This window comes from Euphorbia lathyris, chromosome 2, assembly GCF_963576675.1.
Source record: "Euphorbia lathyris chromosome 2, ddEupLath1.1, whole genome shotgun sequence".
Lineage (NCBI taxonomy): Eukaryota > Viridiplantae > Streptophyta > Magnoliopsida > Malpighiales > Euphorbiaceae > Euphorbia > Euphorbia lathyris.
In genome coordinates this window covers 142,487,318-142,498,384 of record NC_088911.1, presented here as the reverse complement: position 1 = coordinate 142,498,384, position 11,067 = coordinate 142,487,318, and positions in this window count along the sequence as shown.

The following is an 11,067-nucleotide window of genomic DNA, read 5'->3' as shown; positions in this document are numbered from 1 at the left end:
TTTATAAACTCAAAAAGGCTCTATACGGCCTCAAGCAAGCACCACGTGCTTGGTATGAGAGGTTGACCAGTTTCCTGCTGACTAGAAATTATGTCAGGGGCAAAGCTGACACAACCTTATTCATTAAGAGAAAGGGTAAAGATACCCTGCTGGCTCAAATTTATGTTGATGATATAATATTTGGTGCAACTAACGAATCAATGTGCAAGAAATTTAGCAAACAAATGCAGACTGAGTTTGAAATGTCGATGATGGGAGAACTCAACTTCTTCCTCGGACTTCAAATAAAACAAGGAAAGAATGGAATCTTCATCAGTCAAGCTAAATATGCCAAGGAGATATTAAAGAAATATGACTTGGAGAATTGCAAGCCAATATCCACTCCTATGGGCACTGACACTGTCCTCTACTCTGACGAGAATGGTAAGTCAGTAGACAGCAAATTGTATCGAGGTATGATAGGCTCTCTACTTTACTTAACAGCCAGTAGACCGGACATTCAGTTCTTAGTATGCTACTGTGCTAGATATCAATCTAACCCTAAGGAATCTCATTACATTGCTGTAAAAAGAATCCTTAGATACCTGCAAAGCTCAGTGAACACAGGTTTATGGTATCCCAACACACATTGCTTTACACTCATTGGATACACTGACGCTGACTATGGTCGAGACAAGCTAGAACGGAAAAGCACCTCTGGAGGATGTCATTTCTTAGGAAGCTATCTTGTATCTTGGTTCAGCAAGAAGCAGGCGTCAGTAGCCTTATCTACCACTGAAGCTGAGTACATTGCTGCTGGTCACTATGTTGCTCAAGTCCTATGGATTAAGCAACAGCTTGAAGACTATGGTGTTCAAACAAAGACAATTGAAATCAAATGCGACAACAAAAGTGCAATTGATCTATCAAAGAACCCAATTCAACACAGCAGAATGAAGCATGTCAGCATAAGGCATCACTTCATTAGAGACCATGTACTCAAAGGTGAGATAAAGCTGACATACGTCCCAACGGATGAGCAGCTTGCGAATATCTTCACAAAGCCACTGGCTCGTGAACAGTTCAGCATACTGAGAGAAGCCATTGGTATGTTTAATCCTCTTCAGTAAATTCCTGTTCTAAAACGTAAATTTATGCTGAGTGAATTACTATGCTGAATGATTTACACAAATGCATGCTGAGTACTTAACACAAAATACACATCAATACTGAGTCAATAAGCACACCGAGTAGTAAATCTTAAACTGAGAAATCATCCTTTCATATACTACTGACCACTCAGAATCCAAAATGCTTAGTATTCTAAACGCTGAGTGTTAGATCCGTTGCACTTAATGCTTAAGCACGCGAATAGCCACCTAGGATGACGTACGCGCCGAATGTGTCATAAATGCCAGGATCTTTGTCGGTTGACAATCCCAAGGCAAAACTAACACATGGATTCGATAAGATCCACACTTCACCGCTATAAATAATGGGTAAATCCCCATTCTTTATCTTCTTTACACCTACCGAATTCTAAGGCAAAGAGCTTTCTCTCTAAAAAACTCTCAAAGCTTCCCAAACTTGTTCTGAAATTATGAATCAAGTTTCCGTCAACATCTCCGGTGCCGGTCACCCTAAAACTACCAAGGTCACTACGCCGAGTAAAGGAAAAACTGGGCAAGCTACCTCCTCCAAAGAAAAACCGACCAAAATCAGAGCCTATACCAAGGTTTTTGATAATATTACCGAATGCAAGGTGGACTTCTCACGATGGATCTCTGAGTCCTTCGTGACTTCCGAGCAACCCTTCTGCGAATGGATATCGCAAAATGGATGGACCGAGCTGTTCTCCATTAGGGATCACACCTATCCTGACCTAGTAAGGGAATTCTACAAGAACCTCCAAGTCGCTGATGATAACCAGGACTGTCTGGCAACAGTAGTAAGGGGGAAAACGATTTTCATCAATCCCACCTATCTGGCAAACTTGCTGAAGTTGAAAAATGAAGGAGAAAATCTGAGAAGATCTGGAGATCAAGACAATACTGGGTACGTAGTCACCTTCTGTAAACCTAAAGGCCACTCAAGAGAAGTCTCCAGTTCCTCTATGGGTCAGCACCAAAAGATGGCTCACTATCTGCTGAGTTATTTCATCTACCCCAAGATCAACTGCACCACTTCAGCAACGAACTTCGAGCAATGCTTCATATGGCATATGCTGACATATAAGCCGATCAACATGCCAGTATTCCTCATTGCTGGCTTCCTAAGGAGTACCAGAACTCTAAGGCTGGGATCGCTCATCACCAGGATCCTCATTGATCATCAGATAGACCTAACTGATGAAGTTAAAGCTAGAGGATCTGAAATCACAGCAGCTTCGCTGAGAGCTTTAAAGTTCAATCATCCTCTGAAGAAAGGAAAAACTGCTGCTGCCGATGAACAACAAGCTGAGGAAACAGCTGTCCCGAAGAAAGGGAGAAGAACTAAGGCTCCAGCTGCCCGCAATAGGAAAGCTGTTGAGACAACTTCAAAGAAGGCTGAGCCCAAGGCAAAGAAGCCTAAGTCAGTTGCTGAACCAGGTCAGGAGAGACCTAAGTCAGCTGAGAAAAGGAGCAGACAAGATGAGCCTGAAACTGAGGACAGAACTGATGCTGACGTGCAGCCTCAAAAGAAGCAGAAGTCTTCTACACTGACTCCCATTGATGCTATTACTACTGACGTTGTTGTGCCTGGTGACTCCCACTACACACAGTGTCTAGGAACTGTAGCTGAGGAACAAGAAGAAGAGGTGCATCTGGACGATCAGTTCATTGCACAAGTTGAGGAAGAACTAAATGGTGATAGTTCAGAAGATGACGAAGAAGAAGAGGCCAGCGGTCAGGATGACGCTGAGGAAAATGAGGAGACAACCAGTGAGTTGGCTGCTGGAGAAGAACAAGAACATGACCAACACAATGTTGATCAAGTACATGAGCAAGCTGACCAGCTTAACGCTAAACAAGAAGAAACTTCTCCATCTCACTCAGGAGAATCTATTCAAGCTGACACTCCTCCTCGCAGAAGAAGATTGGTTAAGGCAAGTCAGAAGACAGTCAGCGACATTCCTGTTCCACAACCAACTCTTCCTGCCTTCGTTATTCAGAAGCCAACCCAGGACCCTTCTGCAGTTAAGCTGAAATTTTTCAAAAGACAACCAACCTCTACTACATCGGCATCTATCGAAAAGCAAGCCTCTGTTTCTTCCCAAAAGGAACATGCCGACTTGAATGCTTCCGCCAACTCAACAAGTCAAGTTGAGCCAATTACTGTCAATACTGTCCATCCAAGCATTACACTGACTCCAAACATATCTGCCCCCGTCAGCACTGACAGTATTCGAATTTCTACTTCTCCAATCAACATATCTATCGATCAATCAGCTCTACCAGAACATCATGTGCAGATTGCAAGCACCATTCCAGTCACTGACCAAGTCATTCCTCTAACTCCTCTTCCAACCGGTCATACTGATGTCACTGAAGGTTCTCAAAGTTACCTAAATGCCACTGAGTCTGGCAAAAGAATAATCGACTCAGTGCAAGCTTTGATCAAAGACCTTCAACAAGCTACTCCTCCTGCTGCTGGGTCTTCCACTATTGAGACAACTCAGCTTTCCCAAGTCACTCAGCTTCTCAACGAAGTTAAGGGATTCAAGGATTTGCTGAATGTCATCATTACCTTTCAAGCACAGCAAGCTAAGCAGGATTCCATCGCAAAGTTGGCTGAGATCCAACTGACAACTGTTCAACACTTAAACGCTCTACAATAACAAGTTCAGACCTTGTCAGCTGCGAACACACGCTATGCAACTTCTGATAAAGTAAAGATGCTCTTTGCTCAGCTTCACACCGAGCAAATCAAAACCAACGAGCAAATGGCTTCCTATTCTCAGTGCTCAGTGGAGCAAATTGGTGAGGCCGTTCGACTGCTAAACCTGAACAAGCAAGAGATGGATACTGACGCTATGAAGCAAAATGAAATGCTGTCCATCACCAGACAAACCTTCAACCATATACGTCACAACAATATTCAGCGTCAATACTATGACACCTACTTACTCAAAACATTCCATCAAGTCATTGCTGGTCTGACCGATGCACTTACATGGATAGGCAAAGCTGAAGCCTTCACAGTCAGCATGATCAGCGCTGCTGAGCTTAAAATACCTACCGAGGTCTCAGATAATGGAGTGGCCATTTTTGATGGTGTCAATGAAAGCGCCGATAGACTTAAAATGCTGTCCATAGAACTGACCAGAGCCGTCTTAACCGACGCCTTTAGGATTCCTCCTCCCGATGCTGACAAAACGGGGGAGAAAGCACAAACAAGAACACAGCATGAGTCTAGTCATTCCAAACAGAAGAAAAAGAAATAGATATAGGCTAGCTCAGTATAGGCTAAGTATGTAGTCTCTATACCTGTCTTAAACTTTTGTTTGGAAACGCTGACTACCTACATTAAATATCAATACTTGCATCTTATGTTCAAACTCTGAGTTATGAATTATTTTTATACGATGCTGTGTATTATGTTATTATGTATCTTCAATTGAATCAGCCTTGTTTAAATGCTTATAAAATTTATTGATTGAACCAAATGCTGATAACATGTTTGACATTGACTTATATATAGTCTTATAAAACTCATTGAACAATAAATTACTCAGCGCCCTCTGAATGTTAAAGCCTTCCGCTTAACTCTGAGTAAAATAGAATATGTTCCATGAGCTGACCTATATCTGAAAACTGACCTTAGACTTACTCGATTAAACCTTTAAATGTTATGAGTAAAACTAAGTCAGTAGCTCAACCCTTACGGGGGAGTTTGCTAAGTTATATTAGGTCAACTATCATGGGGGAGCTCAACACTGAGTTCCTCGCTGAATAGTTTTGCCAACATCAAAATGGGGGAGTTTGTTGAAACACCTTTCCACATAATTTTGATTTGACAAAATTGTTCAAGTATAATTAAAAACATATTCTAAACACACTAAGTTTAAATGCTTTGATTTATTCTACTAATGTGTTTGTTCAATGTTGAGTTAAATTGTTTATAAGACATAAGGATTAAAAGGCCCAAGCCCAATACAAGAGTCAAAGCCCAAGTCAAACGGTTCAATACAACTTGGCCCGCGTTTGTCAAAACGTTGTCGTTATGGAAAAAACGCAACTCAGCGGAAGAAGGATCTAGAAGACCTTCAAGGAACAACTTCGGAACGAAGCTGCTGAGTTGATTCGACAAAGCGTACAAGACAGCAGCTGGCTAAGGAAAACTTCCAGACAAAGTGTTTCCACTTTAGGTAAAGTTCAGACAACACAGTATGCTGTCCAATTGACTTTACTATAAAAGGAGAGACATTCTGCTGAGCTGACCAAAAGCTGACCGAGGATAGAAGATACTCAAATCTGATTGGCCGAGAGCTCTGAGCAAGTCAGGATGACAACGACAGGAAGCCGTTTCCCTCCAATGGTTATTTCAAAATTCGAAATGACTGATGCCTCAAGACGTCTCTATAAATAGTGCCATCAGAAGTTTCATTCAACACAGAACTTGATCAAGCCATTACGCTGACCAAATTTCTACGCAAGTTCTGCAAGCAAGAAGCAAAGCAATCTTACACTAAACTTCATATCTTTTGTGTAAAAGTCTAGAGTGATTATTCAATCATCTAAGGTGTCTTAGCAATCATTGTTTAGGACAAACACTTATCATTTCTAAAGATTAGAAAGGAGAGGCTGAGTACTCGGTTATAGCACTCAGCGAGAGATTAGGATTGAGTAGAGGTATAGAGGAAGGTACTCTTGTTATACTCAGTTGCTAAGATTGTAAAAGGTTTGAGGCTCTACCTTTAAAGAGCTCAGTAGAGGATTCGAAATCTCGGAACGTGTTCCGGGGACAAGACGTAGGCTTAGAAGCCGAACCTGGATAAATCTGCTGAGTAACGTATTTCTTACCTTAAACTCCTTATATATATATTGCTTGCTTAAATAACCAAAAACTGACCAAGTAAAGAGGTCAAGTTGAGTTGTGTGCATCGAACATCTGAGCTCAGGAATAGACCTTAAGTGCTATCTCCTAACTCAAGTTAAGAAACTGACCTAGTCACCAGTTGACTAAGCTAGTATCTTACTGATTACTCAGCGCCACTGTTAAAACCTTTTCTCTTAAGAAAAGAAGTCTGCCCTAAGATTTAAAAAAGTTTAAATAGTTCCTAACCCCCCCTTGGAACTATACTTGTAACGTTATAAGGGACCAACAATTTCTAGGTCAAAACCCCAATCTATAAAATATCCAATGAAGATTTAATTAAAACACTTATTTAGCACCTCGTGACCTCAAACTTTGTGGAGACGGGGAGGCCGGAACCACCCCTGGTCATGGTGATTCCGACGGTCGGAAGGACCTGGACCCCTCCATGTATCTGCCCCCTAAGAACGTTACAGAGAAGACCCATTTGACACCAAAGATTCAATCTAATGATGGTACCATAATGGTATAGAAACATCACAAACGAAATGAAATGCATAGAAAGTGAAATGTCTCCAGGGGAACAATGTTCTGTCATAAAATATAATACCATTTCAACATCCATTTTTATTGTTTTATCGAGTTTACGCGGGAAAAAGGAACACTGAAAATTAGAGTAATTATACTTATGATCGTCCAACTTTTCGACTATGATATAACAACCATAAACACCTCGGATCATCCTTCTTACGAGAATCGAATGAGTAGAGACTTAGTCACTAGACATGTCCAAATACAATCAATTACAGCCAAATCGATAAAATGAGCAACATGTATTAATCAATGCAATCACTCAAGGTTTAGGGTTCAAGAAATAGTTTTAGGGTTTTTCTTTGACTATTTAAGAAACAGTTTCGTCATAATGGGTTTAGAGATATTCGATAAACAAATTTTGTTTTTTCAAATTTCTCTTGAATTTTGTTGTTTTGACTTGATATAACAACTGGGGGCGCTAGTTTCGACCAGACCGAGTTCAAATAGTTTGCGAACTACCAAGGCTCATTAACACTCCCTAATAACAACCATATAAACAAACACCTTGGGTCATCCTTTTGACGAGAATCCAATGAGTAGGGACTTGAGTCACCAGACATGTCCAAATATAATCAACAACATGTATGATTAATCAATGCAATCATTCAGCTAGGAAATGAACAATTTTCGGTACACTATAATTTTTATGCTCTAACGTTGGCATGTTTGGTGGTCCAATACATTGAATTCTTGCCAATGTCTCGTTGTTTTCCAACACTATTATCATGTCATAATAGTGTTACTTTATTTATCTTTTTTTTAATGAAAGAATAATTGAATAAAATGAATCAAATAGCCATAAGGCTTACAAATGAGGAAGGAATTAACGAGGTTACAACTAGAGTAGAAGATAGCAGGCCTAATTATGCGGCTTCGTGAGCAACCCGATTGGCCTCCCGTGGGGTGAAGAGAAAGCTACAACCGAATATCGACTTAGCAAGATCTCAACAATCTGCTAGCACTAATCCTAAGGCAGAAAAATCCTCCTCCCCGGCTTCATCATCTTTTTGTAACGCATGAATGACCACTTGTGAATCACCTTCCAGGCATACGACTTCATCTCCTCTATTCTTGATCCAGCTAAGAGCCTCACGGCATGATATAGCTTCCGCTAGGGTTGGATAGAATAGACCGGTGTGAGCCATAAAGCGAGTTGCTACTAAGGATCCCCTCGTGTCTCTGATAACAGCAATGATTCCTATTCTGTTGCCATTTACATTGACCGCTCAAAATTGACCTTTACTCCAATAATTGGGCAAGACCAGCGACTTGTATGGTTTGTTGTAGGGGGTCCATTATTAACAGCAAAGGAGTTTAGTTTTTGCGCTTGTCTCCATTCCTCAAGAAAATTATCAGCTCGGTTGATAATGTTAGCTGCTACGAACGGTTTCTGCTCCCACACTAATTGATTACGCCCGAACCAGCAGAACCATAGGCGCACTGCCCACTGACCTGCTGCCTCTAATGATCCATGGCCTACTATATATTTCCAGACTGAATTGAAGTTCTGAACTGCTGATCCAGGGTTGTGGACTGCCAGTCTAGGAACGTGGACTGCCCGTCCAGAAGCCTGGACTGTCTGAATTTCTGGGCAGGAAAGCAACAGATGACTGATAGATTCCGAGGAGCATTTGCACAGGGGACACAATGGATCAATATCAACCTGTCGAAGTCGAAGATTATCAGTTGTTGGGATACTCCAAGCGGTTCGCCATAGGAATTTTTTAACTTTCGGTGGATAAGGTAATTGCCATAGTTGTTTCCAAGGAGCGTTACACGTTTCCTCAAACGGTCTTGGATAAGATGCAACCAAGGCGTAGTAAGCTTATTTTACACTGTAAATTCCTCTCTTCTCCCACCGCCAACAAACTCTATCTTCTCTTCCACATACAGAGATCAGAATACTAAGAATGCGAAGTTGATCTTCCTATGTGAATACTTCAGAAATAAGCTCATGGTCCTATTGGCCATCACGAATCAGCCTATTTACTGTCCAATTCTAATCCGGCACCCGCTCATGACTAGGACCTCCATCATCAGAGTTGAACCATAAATCCTGCCAAATTCGAGTTCGCTGTCCGTTACCGATCCGATTCCTGATACCGTTCACAAGTAAAGCTTGACTCTTGAAGATACTGGACCATATGGCACTTGGGTTATAGCCTAGGTTGGCTTCCCTGAAATCGGTATTTGGAAAATATCGAGCTTTATAGACTTTAGACACCAAAGCTTCCGGTTGAGTAATGAACTTCCAAGCTTGTTTGCCTAGGAAAGCAATGTTAAACTCATAGAATCTTCTGAAACTCAGTCCTCCCCACTCCTTCCTCACACATAAGGCTTTCCACGCCTTCCATTTGATTCCTCGTCCCCACCAATAAGCATTTAACAGTACTTCTATCTTTTCACAAACAGATTTGGGTAAAGAAAATACAATATATGATGGTAGTGATTGTGCCACCGCCTTGATCAAAGTTTCTTTATCGCCTTGTGAAATCTTCTTGCTTTGCCAGCTTCTTAATTTCTTCCTCAGCCTGTCAAGGATATAGGAGAACGTGGAGGTACGGTTCCTGCCAACTGATGAAGGAAGACCCAGATAGAAATCCTGGTTTTCAACCATTTGGACCTTGAGGTACTGTGCAAGAGCAGACATCCATGACGAGGGAACTTTGGTGTTGAAGATGATCTTTGACTTATCAAAGTTGATTTTCTGCCCCGATGCTCTTTCAAATATTTGGAATATTTGTTGAATTGCCCCACATTCCTCCATTATAGCCCTAAAAAAGAAATAGCTGTCATCGGCGAACAGCAAGTGTGATATAGTTAGGGCTCCCCGACAAATGTTGCATCCATGGATACTTTTCGACTCCTCAGCTTTGCGCAATAGGGATGTCAGAACCTCAGTGCATAGGATGAATAGATATGGTGATAGGGGATCACCCTGTCGAAGTCCTCTCCTTGGATTGAAGGGAGCAAAGTAGGAGTTTCTATTGACAATTTGGTACTCCACCGATGTCACACTAACCATGATCAGTTCTATTATACGACTCGGAAACTCTATTTTAGTCAGTACTGCTCTGAGGAAGTCCCATTCAATTCTATCATACGCTTTAGACATGTCAATCTTGAGAGCCGCATATTTATCTAGATGTATTACATACATTGAAATTTCAGCCAAATATCTTTTGTGTTTTTTTAGCTTCTTTTTGCTAAGAGGTGATGCTAGTTTTTTAAAACGAAAATCAACTTACATCTACCATGAACGGACAAAACCCCAAATAGTTAGTAACAATAACAAATAGCAAACAAATCAACGGATATTCAACCGATTTCAATCCAAATCCAAAATAGTTACGAACATTTATTTTTTAATTATAACTAAACACTTTATATCTACTATTTGGAGTAAATGAAGCTAAAAGTCACTTAAAAATTGAGGCCAAATCATAGAATTATCGTTTACCTCTCTCAAAACACAAGGAAATTCTAAAAACAAACAAACATACAAATGGAATTAACAAAAAGAGAAGTTGAATTCATTCACCTAAAAATTAGGCAACATCATCGGCGAATACTCGGGAGAATAGTAAAATAAGCTAAACGATTGGTGGTCCGAAACTGCAGCGTACTAATCTTCTTCGTCGATGGTCCATTTTGGATGTCGTTTTTTACACTGAAACCGTCATTTTGAGCATCAGAGAACGGAGAGAAGGTTTTCGAGTGCAGTTGAAGTATAAAAGTCACATGACTGCCATTTTATAAAGCTAAGGATTAAATATTTGAATTCTTTCCAAAGAAGTTTCAGCATCAATTTTAGAGCAGAAAGCTTGATTACAGTAAAAAAAAATTACCTATTTAAATTATTAAATAATTGATATTCTAATTTTAATTTTTGATATATAGAAGTTTTGTATGACATTTACACTATCATTATATATGATCACTCTCCAAACCAGCCCCAAAAAACACAACTAGTAAAAAATGGTAATGTCTTATTGTTTTTAACATTATTATTATTATTATTATTATTATTAGGTTAAATTTCAAATAAAACCCTTGTAGTTTTACTAATTTTCAGATAAATGATTGTGGTTTACTTTTTGTCGGAACGAGGATTGAAGTTTTCAACTTTAGCAAAATAAGGACCTTTTCGATTGATACTATTAAAATCACCCTTGACGATTTCAAAAATGACATATTTTAAAAACTACTAATATTCTAAGCAACTTTAATTCTTCAACTTTTTTATTTTGAGATTATTTAGATGAAGTTTGGTAAAGAGAGATAAAGTTAATGTTTAGAGAGAGAAAGTTCCAAAAAAGATGATTTTTGAAAATCGAAAATGTAGTTCCATAGAAAATATGACATTGAACGACTTCAATTCTTGAAAATTTTCATTTTCAGATCGTTAAAGATAGTTTTAATAGCATTAATCCAAGTGCGAAACCTCGATCCTCATTTTGACAAAAAATAAACCATAAT